This window comes from Callorhinus ursinus, unplaced genomic scaffold (assembly GCF_003265705.2).
Source record: "Callorhinus ursinus isolate GAN/ISIS: 27379988/994484 unplaced genomic scaffold, GSC_fseal_2.0 scaffold14, whole genome shotgun sequence".
Taxonomy (NCBI): domain Eukaryota; kingdom Metazoa; phylum Chordata; class Mammalia; order Carnivora; family Otariidae; genus Callorhinus; species Callorhinus ursinus.
Genome location: NW_027397076.1, coordinates 43,332,108 through 43,344,906, shown reverse-complemented (window position 1 = coordinate 43,344,906; position 12,799 = coordinate 43,332,108). Strand labels below are relative to the sequence as shown.

The 12,799-nt window shown below is 37.0% G+C and overlaps 1 pseudogene; it reads right to left on the bottom strand.

Annotated features, from left to right (window-relative positions):
* Positions 1-202: 202 nt before the first annotated feature.
* On the bottom strand, positions 203-2,335 carry LOC112832410 (la-related protein 7-like; annotated as a pseudogene).
* Between the last annotated feature and the right edge of the window lie 10,464 nt (positions 2,336-12,799).

Genomic DNA, 12,799 nt, shown 5'->3' with positions numbered 1-12,799 from the left:
AAAACATTTACTAAATCACTTTGAGGTTGATTTGTGTAAGATAAAGTCAGCAAGTAAAATGTTTTTAATGGAAAACTGTGGTATACAATGTACTTGTCTGAAAAGTCTTACTTACAAATTAAAGAACAAAGGTATTTCTTCTAATTAACATAGGTTTCAGAAAAACTGTTACTACCAAAATAAAATGGATTTCCTAAGAAAAGTTCAAGTGTCCAGTGAAATCTTAAAGAGGTGATCCAAAACCGCTTGTCAATCATATTCAGAAAATCTAGTATGTTTACTTGCTTGTTGAGTCTTTGCAAGTCTAATCTTTTCAGCTTTGGTAATTAACTTCTCAGTGCCTCTTTTCTTTTCACGAGGCTGATTAAGTTTGGCCTGCCTCTCTACCAAAATCTTCTACCAATACCTCTGCTCATGGTCACCAGAAAGGATCTCGAGGTTCCAGCAGTGTTTCTTTTTAATTTCTTTATATGCGTTTATTACAGCTTGAGCATCCTCAGGAGTTTTTTTTTTTTTTTTAAAGATTTTATTTATTTATTTGACAGAGAGAGAGATAGCGAGAGCAGGAACACACGCGAGGGGAGTGGGAGAGGGAGAAGCAGGCTTCCCACCGAGCAGGGAGCCCCATGTGGGGCTCGATCCCAGGACCCTGGGATCGTGACCTGAGCCGAAGGCAGACGCTTAACGACTGAGCCACCCAGGCGCCCGAGCATCCTCAGGAGTTTTAAATCTAGCATGGCACTCTGTATCTCCTTCTAGCAAATCAACATAAACAACTTCTGAGATTGCTGCCAAAGTATCCCTGACTTGTTTCCTGCCAGGCAGAGGCTCAGTGCTAATGATCTTCACAGTCACTCCACTCATAAACTGTGGTCCTGCTGCATTAACATTTTCCTGGGGACAACCCTCTTCACTATTTGTTTTTCATTTTTTATCTCAGATGTAGCAGGTTCTCTGTTTGTTTCCATTGTTGACTCCAATTTTATTTGGGATATTGTTTTGTTTTGTTTTGTTTTGTTTTTAAAGCCATGCTGGCCTTTTGCAGGGCTAAATACTCTTTTTTCAAATCCATCCATTCTCTCTTTGAAAGGACTCTTAATGGTATAACCTCTTCTCCCATTTTGTGCCTCTCTTTGTGTTTTTTCTTATGCTTCCTTTTTGCTTTTAAAAGGGATCCATCTTGCAGTAAAAGGGATCCATCTTTTACATCTCCAGCATCGTTTTCCTCTTCAGTAGAGACTTCCAAATCTTTGCTCTCTTTGTAAACTTGTTCTTTTTTTAATGTTGTCTTTCTGAGTAATTTTCTTTACTTTTGACCTGGGAGTTGGGTATTCTGCTTCTTCAGATATACTTCTCTTCCCCTTCGCTGTTCTGACTACAGGTAAGCTGGATACTTCCTGTCTTTCCCGTTTTTTCTTTTTTTTTTGAGGGCGGCTTTTGGGGTTCAGTTGTTTCTACTTCTGATCCCTCAGACGTGGTCCTGGATCTTTTCATTTTACCAACACTCTCCTTACTTGTGTCTAGATTTGACCCTTTGGTCTGGATATTGTCTTGCTTCTTCATTCAGCCTTTTTTTCTTCTTCTTTTTCTTTTCTTCTGATACTCGAAGCCCAGGAATGGGCTTATTTTTTACTGTCTTAGGAAACATACCAGGTTTTCTTGGTGCTTCTTCTGGTGGGTTGTTAAGAAACTCAATAGCTTTTGCTGCTTGTTCTTTTGTTTCAAATTCCACAAAGGCAAATCCCTTTGGATCTCCAGTAGATTTATAATGTGGTATGCTTATATAAACAATGGTGCCACATTTCCCAAATACTCTTTCAATCCAGCTGCGACTAACATTTTTGGGAAGTAATTCCACATACACTGTCCTTTCACCCTCATCCTTTGGTCATTCACCCAGCGGCTTTTTTCTCCTGATCCTGGTGACTTCTAAGTCCAGCTCCACAACAGATGAACTTTTCAGTGCCCTGCCTATTAACTTCCCATCTGTGGTCAAGTTTTTCATTTTGTTGAAAGACACGAGGAGTGATATCTCAACATATCCATCTCTGGACTTTTCTATTTGCTCTGGAAGAAATCTCTCCTTGTGAAGATTTGCATCTCCAAACCAGAAGTCCACTTGCTTAGCAATATCTGCAAGCACTTGTTTAATTCGTGACCGTTTCTTTTTTTCTACTTCTTTTTCCTTTTCACTGCTTTCTTCTTCCATTGTCTTTTCTGGATTTCCACTTTCAGTTTCCATTCTCCATTCAATTCCCAAAATACTGGGCCAGTGATGGTGTCCTTCACCCTTTTCGTCTCCAGATCCATATAGTCCTGGTTTCCGCACCATAAGATGAGCCTGAACTTTTTTTTAAATATTTTTTTATTTTATTATGTTATGTTAATCACCATACATTACATCATTAGTTTTTGATGAAGTGTTCCATGATTCACTGTTTGCGTATAACACCCAGTGCTCCATGCAGAACGTGCCCTCTTTAATACCCATCACCAGGCTAACCCATCCCCCCACCCCCCTCCCCTCTAGAACCCTCAGTTTGTTTCTCAGAGTCCATCATCTCTCATGGTTCGTCTCCCCCTCTGACTTACTCCCCTTCATTCTTCCCCTCCTGCTATCTTCTTCTTTTTCTTTTTTCTTAACATATGTTGCATTATTTGTTTCAGAAGTACAGGTCTGTGATTCAACAGTCTTACACAATTCACAGCGCTCACCGTAGCACATATCCTCCCCAATGTCTATCACCCAGCCACCCATCCCTCCCACCCCCAACCACTCCAGCAACCCTCAGTTTGTTTCCTGAGATTAAGAATTCCTCATATTAGTGAGATCATATGATACATGTCTTTCTCTGACTTATTTCGCTCAGCATAATACCCTCCAGTTCCATCCACGTCATTGCAAATGGCAAGATTTCATTCCTTTTGATGGCTGCATAATATTCCATTGTATATATATACCACATCTTCGTTATCCATCCACCAATGGACATCTTTTGACAGTAATGTACAGGTAACCACTCTACTGATTGGTATCTGTGTATTTCTTTGTGTGGTATTTTTGCATTTCTGACCTTAGACAAGACAGTTAATCACTCTACAGCTCTACCTGCACTTCTGTAAATGAGAATCTGAACTAAAATAATCTAAAAACTCCCTTTTACATATCTGATTCTCATATTTTTCGAAGATGAGAAGTTTAGAAAGGTTTTAAAGTATACTAGATCACCAGCTAGTTTAGTAGTCTGAGGATTTTGTCATCAATAAATTAGCATCCACGGTAAATTTTTCCAAGTATTTGGGAAAGCTTATTTGTAACCCTTTGCAACTAATTAAGAATATGCAAATATGATAATGAGACCAGCTGGCTTGGGGCCCATATTCAATTAACCCTAAATCCTTTTCAAGAAATAATACATAAAGATTTAAAAATGCCATTATTTGTGAAACATATCCTTTTTTTCTTTTGGCTTAGAAATGCAGACTTCCTGCATCTCTCCCCCACCCTCTCCACTTTTAATCCTCATTCTCCAGAGAATGGCAGACATCTTGCGTAAGACCTATTACTGTTGCCCCATGATATTTTCCTGAGGTCATGTTTTTCTCTTTGTGCACGCATTTGCTAATCTTGAGAGGATATTTCTCGAGAAGAATATCTAAAAAGGAACATAGGGATGTGGATCAATAGAAACCATAGCTTTAAAGAGACTAGTGGGAAACCACGGAAAAGGTCAATATGAAAACCCTTATCAGCTATACACGGTGCTGTTTAAGGAGTAAGCTTTGCCTTGGGGTTCTCTAACCCAGTTATTCATTAACTGACAGGAAACGCCTGACCTGAGGGATACTATTATTTCCAACTTGGTCTTTTTCTTTTCCTCCTGAAGTACACAACAACTCTATTTCAATTGAACACTTCTGAAAAAAAAAATCATTTTGTGACTGTACATTTTCTGGAAAGTGATAAATTGTGTCCAGTAGGAAAAAAAAATGGAATTTATTTTAAATGTTGTCTGAAGGTTACAATCTTAATAGAAGTCCATGAATTTGAAAAATGTTAACTATGCAGTGTTTGACAGCTCCTGCATTTTGCAGCACACCAACATCAAGTCAGCTAGCGCCGCTCTTTCTGTAAATACCTCTATTCAGAAAAGCCACCTTCAAAATGCAACTTTATTTACTGAGCATGTCATTATTGTTCCTAAGAATGTTTGACACTCTTTTTTGGCTCATAACTTATTAGTTTTTACAAAAGAACAATTGATTACTGAAAAGAATGTGAACTGATTAAATGTAATGTTCAATTTTATGAACATATTTTTCTTGTTGCCAAAAAGTGGTGTCCTATTTCTCTTGAATACTATATATTGCCTCAGTGTTTAACATTTGGTTCAATTGAATACAGGTGGTTAATGTTTGGTAGTATTTTGAAACTGATCCCTAGCCTTGGAGACATTTTAGCATCATTCAGTGGTTTGTATTGAGAAAAGTCCAAAGCAATATCTATAGTGACAATACTATCTTGTATAATTCTGCTTTTTCATTTAATTCCTGAGCTTTGTTCCCATAATTCCAACCTTGAGCAATGGACTTCAAGATGAATTATTGCTAAAAGAAAGTACACATGCAATCCAGGTTGTAAGTTTTGGTATGGGTATGTGGTATGATGAAATCCTAGGGTAAATAACTTTTAAGTGGCATGTGCTATATTCTACAATTGCTTGTAGGATACTGCTTTGTTAGGAAAGACTGTCTACTTTACACAATTAATACCTCCATGTACCGCACCTGTAATGTATTGGTAATTGCTCCTCTGCTTGTCTCTTTGGGAGATGATAAAGAACTCCTTGGTATAACTTGGGTGACATCAAGAAGGTGAACAATTTTGGGATTCTGACTGAATGACAAACAAGAACACTAGCATCTGTGTGCCAGTGCCAATAAGAATGGTACATGGCCATGGTTGTCCCAAGGATTGCATTTCTAAATACGAGTAACTTTTAGCAAATTCTCAGTATGAGTATTTTAGGTTTCATAATATAGGGAAGTAAATAATCCCTTTTTGTGAACCTATTTGCTGTTGTCATGATTTAACCTAGGTAGACTGGATTGTCTTCTGTGGTCCATATATTAATATTAATTAAATATTCATATTAATATTTATTATTAATATTAATTCCTCAACCTTTTATTAGTAAAAAAATTATAAGACAAATAATTTAGTAGTATTAATGAAGTCCAAGTTCATTGAAAACTTAACATTCCAATTTAGCTTCTGTAAAGTGGTAAAATAATAGGTATGATACCATACCTACTTCTTGGGCAGAAGGAATAAATAAAGCATATAGTCAAGAGAACTTGAAACAATATCAGAGATGTCACTGTGGAGAAATGGGAGCACAGGTAAGCATAAGTTGTGGCCGTGTGATAATCAAATGGGATGGATCCATGCAAACTGGTACACATTATATAGTGGAATAATCATTAGCAATCAAGAAGAGATTTCACCTATAGCTAACATTTGGAAATCCATAGCTCATTTTAATCTTTTCATTCGAAGAATGTCCATAAAGCTATAGATTAAACTAAAAGGGGCATCGCTATATTTATATATTTCTAGTCTATGAGTTTTATAGGTTCCTGACAAATCAGATTTCCAAGTGCTATCTTTAGTTGTAGTAAATACAATCTTCTTTTGCAAAATATCTTTAACTTGAAAGAGTTCAGGAAAAGTGGCAGAAATAAGAACTATTAGTTCTGCAATCTTATTATGCAAATTGAAAAAACCATTCATTGTAGTGTACAAACCTCTGCAAGCATTTAGTGGTCTCTGCAATTGGAGAATGGGATAGTTGCATTTTTTAATTCGAACATACTGGCGTGCCAGAATGTCTATGGTCATAACCTTAATGAATAAAAATAAATTTTGGTGTTAAATTGGGTTAAAAACATATCTGAGAAGTTAGAAAGCAGAATTTTCTTAACTGTCATTTCATTAATTGGGTATTTTATACATTCTACAAATACAGAGAATTTTTAAAGGATTAAACACAGTCCTAGGCACTGAGGATACAAACATCAATATGATTCAGGGATGTTCAATTTAATTGAGAGGATCGTGGGTGAGCATTTGATTACAATTCAGATGCAGCGTGTTATGGCTTATCGTGGAGGATAAAAGCTGTGGTTTATCCTGTAGTTTATTCTGTGGTTTATTAGGGAGGGGATGTCCTCCAGTAGGCAAGGCGTGGATCTCAGGAGAATGATTTGGAAGTCGTCAGTGTCCTGTCCTTCCTCTTTCTCCACCAGTTCTTCTCAGGCTCCTTCAACTGGAATTTAACTATCTTCTCTGACCTCTCAGAATACTTATGATCTGAGGTACTAGTATTTCCCCAGATTACCTGCCTAGCATCATATTCAAGGTGCAACTTAATAGCACCACAGCGAATCTCTACCTTCATTTCTCCCCCCTTTGGCTGAAAAAGGAGGGTAATTTCTGGATGTCTCACATCTGCCAACTTCCTTCTGTTGCCAACTGACTGATGTGGCTTTCCCTGTCTAACTACCCCAGGACAGAATGCCAGGAGAATCTAGACTGTTAGAAAAAGTCACTGAGGGCGCCTGGGTGGCTCAGTTGGTTAAGCGACTGCCTTCGGCTCAGGTCATGATCCTGGAGTCCCGGGATCGAGTCCCACATCGGGCTCCCTGCTCTGCTTCTCCCTCTGACCCTCTTCCCTCTCGTGCTTTCTATCTCTCATTCTCTCTCTCTCTCAAATAAATAAATAAAATCTTTAAAAAAAAAAAGAAAAAGTCACTGAGGAAGTGTCACTGTTATTATAACTTGTGCCTGAAGTGACCCTCCTTCACACTCTGGCTTCCTTTACCTTCCACAGATAACAGGGTTCTGGGCACAGGCTGCAGAACCTACTATGACTCTGTCTTGTCCTCACAGTGAATCTGCCACACTCTGTATGACAAGGACTAATCTATGTGCATCCTCAATTGCTCTGTCACATCCTGCAAATTGACATTTATTTTGCCCCATCTTCAGTGCGACTGTAGCTTCTCTTCTCAAATTAAAACCGTATCATCCCATCTCCATTAACAGAGACTTTTTTGGGGTGGAGTTAGCAGAGATCACAAAAATGATAAGCTAACATACAATAAAAATGTAATTAATTTTAGGGGCCCCTGGGTGGCTCAGTTGGTTAAGCCCCTGATTTTTGATTTCGGCACAGGTCATGATCTCAGTGTTGTGAGATCAAGCCCTGCATCAATCAGGCTCTGTGCTGAGCTTGGAATCTGCTTGAGATTCTCTCTCTCCTTCTACCCCTGCTCACTCGTGCTCTCTCTCTCTTTCTCTCTCTCTCTAAAAGAGAAAAAAAAAAAGGACTTAATTTAAAAATTTTATTTCCCAACCATTTTATCAAATCAAGAAAATTGTTAAAGTCTTCCACGGCAGGTACCATTTGTGTATTTATGTGTGCCAGGTAGTCATTATTTCTGGTTGGGTAGTGCTATTAGATACCACATAAGTGTCATAAGCCTCAGTGGTCCCAGGCTCTGAGTTTATAGTCTACAGCTCTCCGGAAGCACTGACAGGCAGTATAAACCATATATAGATGCCCTGTTTTACGAGGGTAGGCATAGCAGAGACAGCTGTAACCATCAGTTTCTGTCACAATCCTAATCTGCATCCAACAGCGACTAGAGATAGTTTATTTACTGTCTTATATTGCATATTTCTTGTGTCAACACTTGATTTGTTTCATCTGTAATACAGAATGGAATTCCCTGCTATTTGGATTTTCCTGGGTCTTTTTTACAATGCGGAATGTCTGAAAGCCTGACAATCAGACTTCGTCTCATAATACGTTTTTTGTTTACAAAGATAGTAGAAGGATGAGACCTAGGATAAGTTCTCAGTATCAGGGTATGCAAACAACAGCAGGGGAAAGCAAAAACATTACCTTAAGTCTTTTTCCTTTAAATAGTTAATATGACATTGTTCAGGACAATGCAGTCATGCTAGGGAGTGTAGATTTTTGATTGCTCAAAAGATATGGCTTAAATCGGTGGTTCCAGAGCACAGGGACACAAACTCTTAAAGACCTTGGTATTATTGCAAGGACTACATGCAAAAATCCTTACATCAATTTTTTTCCTAGACTGAAGGAATATTAGGTCTTGCTTATATGTGTATTACAGTTTTTAAAAGTGTAAACAGATGCCCTTAGGAATAATATATTATAAACATATTCTAAAAGCATTCAAATCTAGATTATGGTCAACTACAGTCAGAATTAGTATCTCTCAAATTATTTTTGTATGAAAATCTGCAAATGTTTTGATTTTAAGAAGGTTCTTCATTCTGAAAAATTTATAATTCCTCTATTAAGTAGAGTACGTACTGCTACCCTTACTGGTAATAGATGAGCAAAAGTATAATCATTATTTCCTTTTCATTTTCTGGAAAGCTCATGTATCTGAAAATAGCAAGTTTGGATAATATTTTTATCCTGTCCTATTTCGAGTGACTTAGTTACTGAACAGCAATTTTATGCCTAGACCTATAAAGATCTCTTTACATACCTAATATTGTTTATACCTCACAACAATCCCATAGGGTCAGTTTTATTTCTCTCCTTTCATAGAGAAAGAAACTGAGGCGTAGAGAGAGATAACTTGGCAAAGGTGACCCAGTTCTGTTATGTGACAGATCATAAATTAAGCCATGTCAGAATTATTTCCTACCTCCGCTTTTATGCAAGCCATCAACAGAAAAAAAATCATCCTTCTAAACGATGCTAGTGAGATAATCATCAGTAATTCTTAAACAGGGAGATATTTATCAAGCATTTATCCATAATGGGTCCATTTTCCCTAACTGCTTATAATATGTTTTGAAATATTTATTTATTGTTCCTTCTATGGAACAATAGAGGGATGTAAAATGAACAAACAAAAAAACTCTTCAATTTAGGTAGGTAGTTTCAAAACAGGTAATTAGAAAGCAAATATTTGTGTTTTTTTAAAGATTTACTCATTTATTTGAGAGAGAGAGAGCAAGAGGGGGCAGAAGAAGATGGAGAGAGAGAATCTCAGGCAGGGTCCCTGTTGAACGTGGACTCCAACACGTGGCTCAACCTCAGGACACTGAGATCATGACCTGAGTGGAAATCAGGAGTTGGACGCTTAACCAGCTGAGCCACCCAGGTGCCCCAATATCATATACTTGTTCTATGATCAATTAAATTTCTTGTTCAGAAGAGATTCCTACCAAAAGGCTTTGGTAGGAAAGAAACCCGCACGTCATCTTGTGTGACTTTCAGAATGTCCTTCAACTGTAATCACCAGTAATAATTCAGGCCCATGAGGATTCTGGAGTTCTTTTACTTCTCAGGTTATCTCTAGATGAGCAGCAGAAGCATTGCAGATTTCTGCCATCTCCAGACTAATCTGTTTTTATGGCTTTTGCCTCATTTGCACAACTGCTATCATTGTTTGTAAAAATGCCATTCCATCAACTACATTCTAGAGAGTTGCCCAATTTAAAGCTGGTTAATATTTTAAAAGGAGAAACTGCGCCAATATATTTAAAAGGGTACCTGCAATTACAAAATAATATTGACTTTTTAACTAAACTTTTTATTTTAGAGTAGTTTTGGATTTATGGAAAAGTTGCAAAGGTTGTACAGAGAGCTCCTGTATACCTCCATACCAAATTTCCATTGCTATTAACATCTTATATTAGTATGGCGCATCTGTCACAACTAATGAACCAATTGATATATTTTTGTTAAAATCTATACTGTATTCAGATTTTGTTACTTTTTAGCTTATGCTCTTTTTATGTTTAAGGATCCCATCCAGGAAACTACGTTACATTTAGTTGTCATGTTTCCTTAGGCTCCTCTTATGTATGACAGTTTCCCATATTTTCCTTCTTTTTGATGATCCTGACAGTTGAGGATTTGTGGTCAGGTATTTAGTAAAATTTCCTTCAACTGGGGTTTATCTTTTTTTTATTCATGATTAGACTGGGGTTTCTGGTTTCTGGAAGGAAGACCACGAAGACAAAGTGCCACCTTTATCGTGTCCTATCAAGGGTATATACTACCAACATGATTTATCACTGTTGTTGACTTTAATCACCCAGATATGGTAGTGTTTGTCAGGTTTCTCCATTGTAAAATTACTCTTTCCCCTCTGCTTTCCGTACTTTTACAAATATAGACCAACATCTAGTTTAAAATGTAAGAAATACAGGAGTGCCTGTGTGGCTCAGTTGGTTGAGCATCTGACTTCAGCTCAGGTCATGACCTCAGGGTCCTGGGATCAAGCCCTGAGTCAGGCTCTGCACTCAGTGGTGAATCTGCTTGTCCCTCTCCCTCCGCCCCTCCCCCACTCATGCTCTTTCTGTCTCCCTCTCAAATTAATAAATGAAATCTTCTAAAAAATAAAATACTATATGTTGGCTAACTGAACATAATACAAAATAAATAAAAGTGCCTTCATAGTAAAAAATAAAAATAAATAAATACAATAAAATGTAGGAAATATAATTTTTAGAGATTGCCTATAGACCACACAATTTATAGTTTTATTTGCCAGAAACAACAGCTTGATCTTTTAAATGGATCAAGAAACACTAGCTAAAAAGTCAGTATTTTGTCCATTATTTTGGTGAGCTATCCAAGTGCTTCAATAGAATATGCAGTGGCTATTGAAAAATATTAACTCATTTCCCTATTTCTCCAAAAATATTTGCATATGGCAAAAATATGTGGGTTTTTTGTTTCACCAAATGAATCTACTTTTAAGAACAAGGGATTTAAAAAGCAGAGAAATTTGTGGTTCTCTACTCTGTATTACCCCAGAAACAGTACTATCACCATACTGTGTTGCCCTCCTTAGACTGATAACCCTTGCTTTTTGGTTTTCTACTTAAAAAAAAAAAAAAAAGGCCAGAGAGAAAATAAAAGGAGAAAATATATATCTAGGACAGAGGATATTATTAAAAATGTAAAAGAGATAAAGATGGCATCTAATACTTCATAAGAAATCTATTGTTATGAAAAGGGATGTATTAGGGAAAAAATTTTTCAGCCAATACTGAAACAAATTTCAAGTCCCTCACTTCATTTCTTAGCTCCTTAATGAAGACCTAGACAGGCCCCCAAAATGCTTGTCCCTTCTTGCATACCTAGAATAAAGACTATATTTCCTACCTTCCCTTGTTCTTGGTTGTGCCTTGTCATTAAGTTCTGAAAAAAGGATGTTGATCAAGTTATAGGTTTCAGTCCCTGGGAAACTTCTTTAAGAGATAGTCTTACCTTTTATCTGTTGTTGTTTTGCCTTTCCTTTTCTCTTCTGACTTAAATACAGATGGGTGTGGCTGAATATGGTCAAGCCAAAGTTGACCATGAGTTGTCTGAAAGAATCGGCAGCATACGTGGCAGAACAACAACATAGAATAAGCTGAGTTCATGACACAGAAGACACATTTGCCCTGAAATGATTATCTCCACACTTTTACATGAAATATACATAAACTTTTATTGTTTTTTAAAGATTTTATTTATTTTGACATAGAAAGAGAATGAGCACAAGCAGGGGGAGCAGGAGACAGAGGGAAAAGCAGGATCCCTGCTAAGCAAGGAGCCCAAGGTGGGACTCGATCCCAGGACCCTGGGATCATGACCTGAGCCGAAGGCAGACGCCCAACTGTCTGAGCCACCCAGGTGCCCCAAACTTTTATCTTTTTAAAGCCACTGTCATTTCTGGTTTTCTGCCACTCACAAACTTAATTAATATAATAGCATTCTGAGCCCAAGTTCTTACATTAGCTAATAATAATAATAGCTAATAATAATTGAATGTTTCCTTTTTCCCTAGAACTTGTGTACATGATTTACATATAGTAGCATTTGAAATTTATAATAAGTATATGAGACACCATATCAACTTTATTTTACAGATGAGCAAACTGAAGCTCATGAACTTGAAATAAACTGTCTCAAATATCATAAAGCTATTCGGTAGCAAAGCTAGGATTTGAATTCAGTTCGTCTGGCTTCAAATCCTGCACTCCAAAGAAACTGATATTTCTGTACTCAAGACTTTTTAGAATATCAAAATAAAAATAATTTTATATTAAAGACAATGTTGAGGTTTCAATATTGTTAATAAATACTTAGAGAGGCAATATAGCATAAAGCTTAAGAACATGAGACCTAGAGACTGACAACTTAGGGTTTAATATTTTCTATGTATTAGCTACATAATAGATTCTAGAATCCATTTCTAATTACATAGATTGAATGGTTAGAGTTTGTCCGTCCCCCTTGGCCTCCTTGCCCTCAAGTGCCATACGTATTTTACTCTGAAAATGGCAAGTATTTACTGTGCTATAATTATTTTGAAAAAAAAATAACTGAGTAGTTTGCTTCCTATTTGACAGTCTATGATAATGGCCTAATAAGACATAATACATAGAATGTGACAAGCATCAGAGATGAAGTAATTTGTAATTTGAAATAGTGGAAATTGCAATTCAAAGATCTCATATAGTTTTATTCTCTAAACATTATAGTGGCACGTGTGCCCACGAGACTGTTAACTATTTTTTATTTATTTATTTATTTTTTAAAATTTTTTTCAAGATTTTATTTATTTATTTATTTGAGAGAGAGAGAATGAGAGAGAGAGAGCACATGAGAGGGGGGAGGGTCAGAGGGAGAAGCAGACTCCCCGCTGAACAGGTAGCCCGATGCAGGACTCGATCCCAGGACTCCAG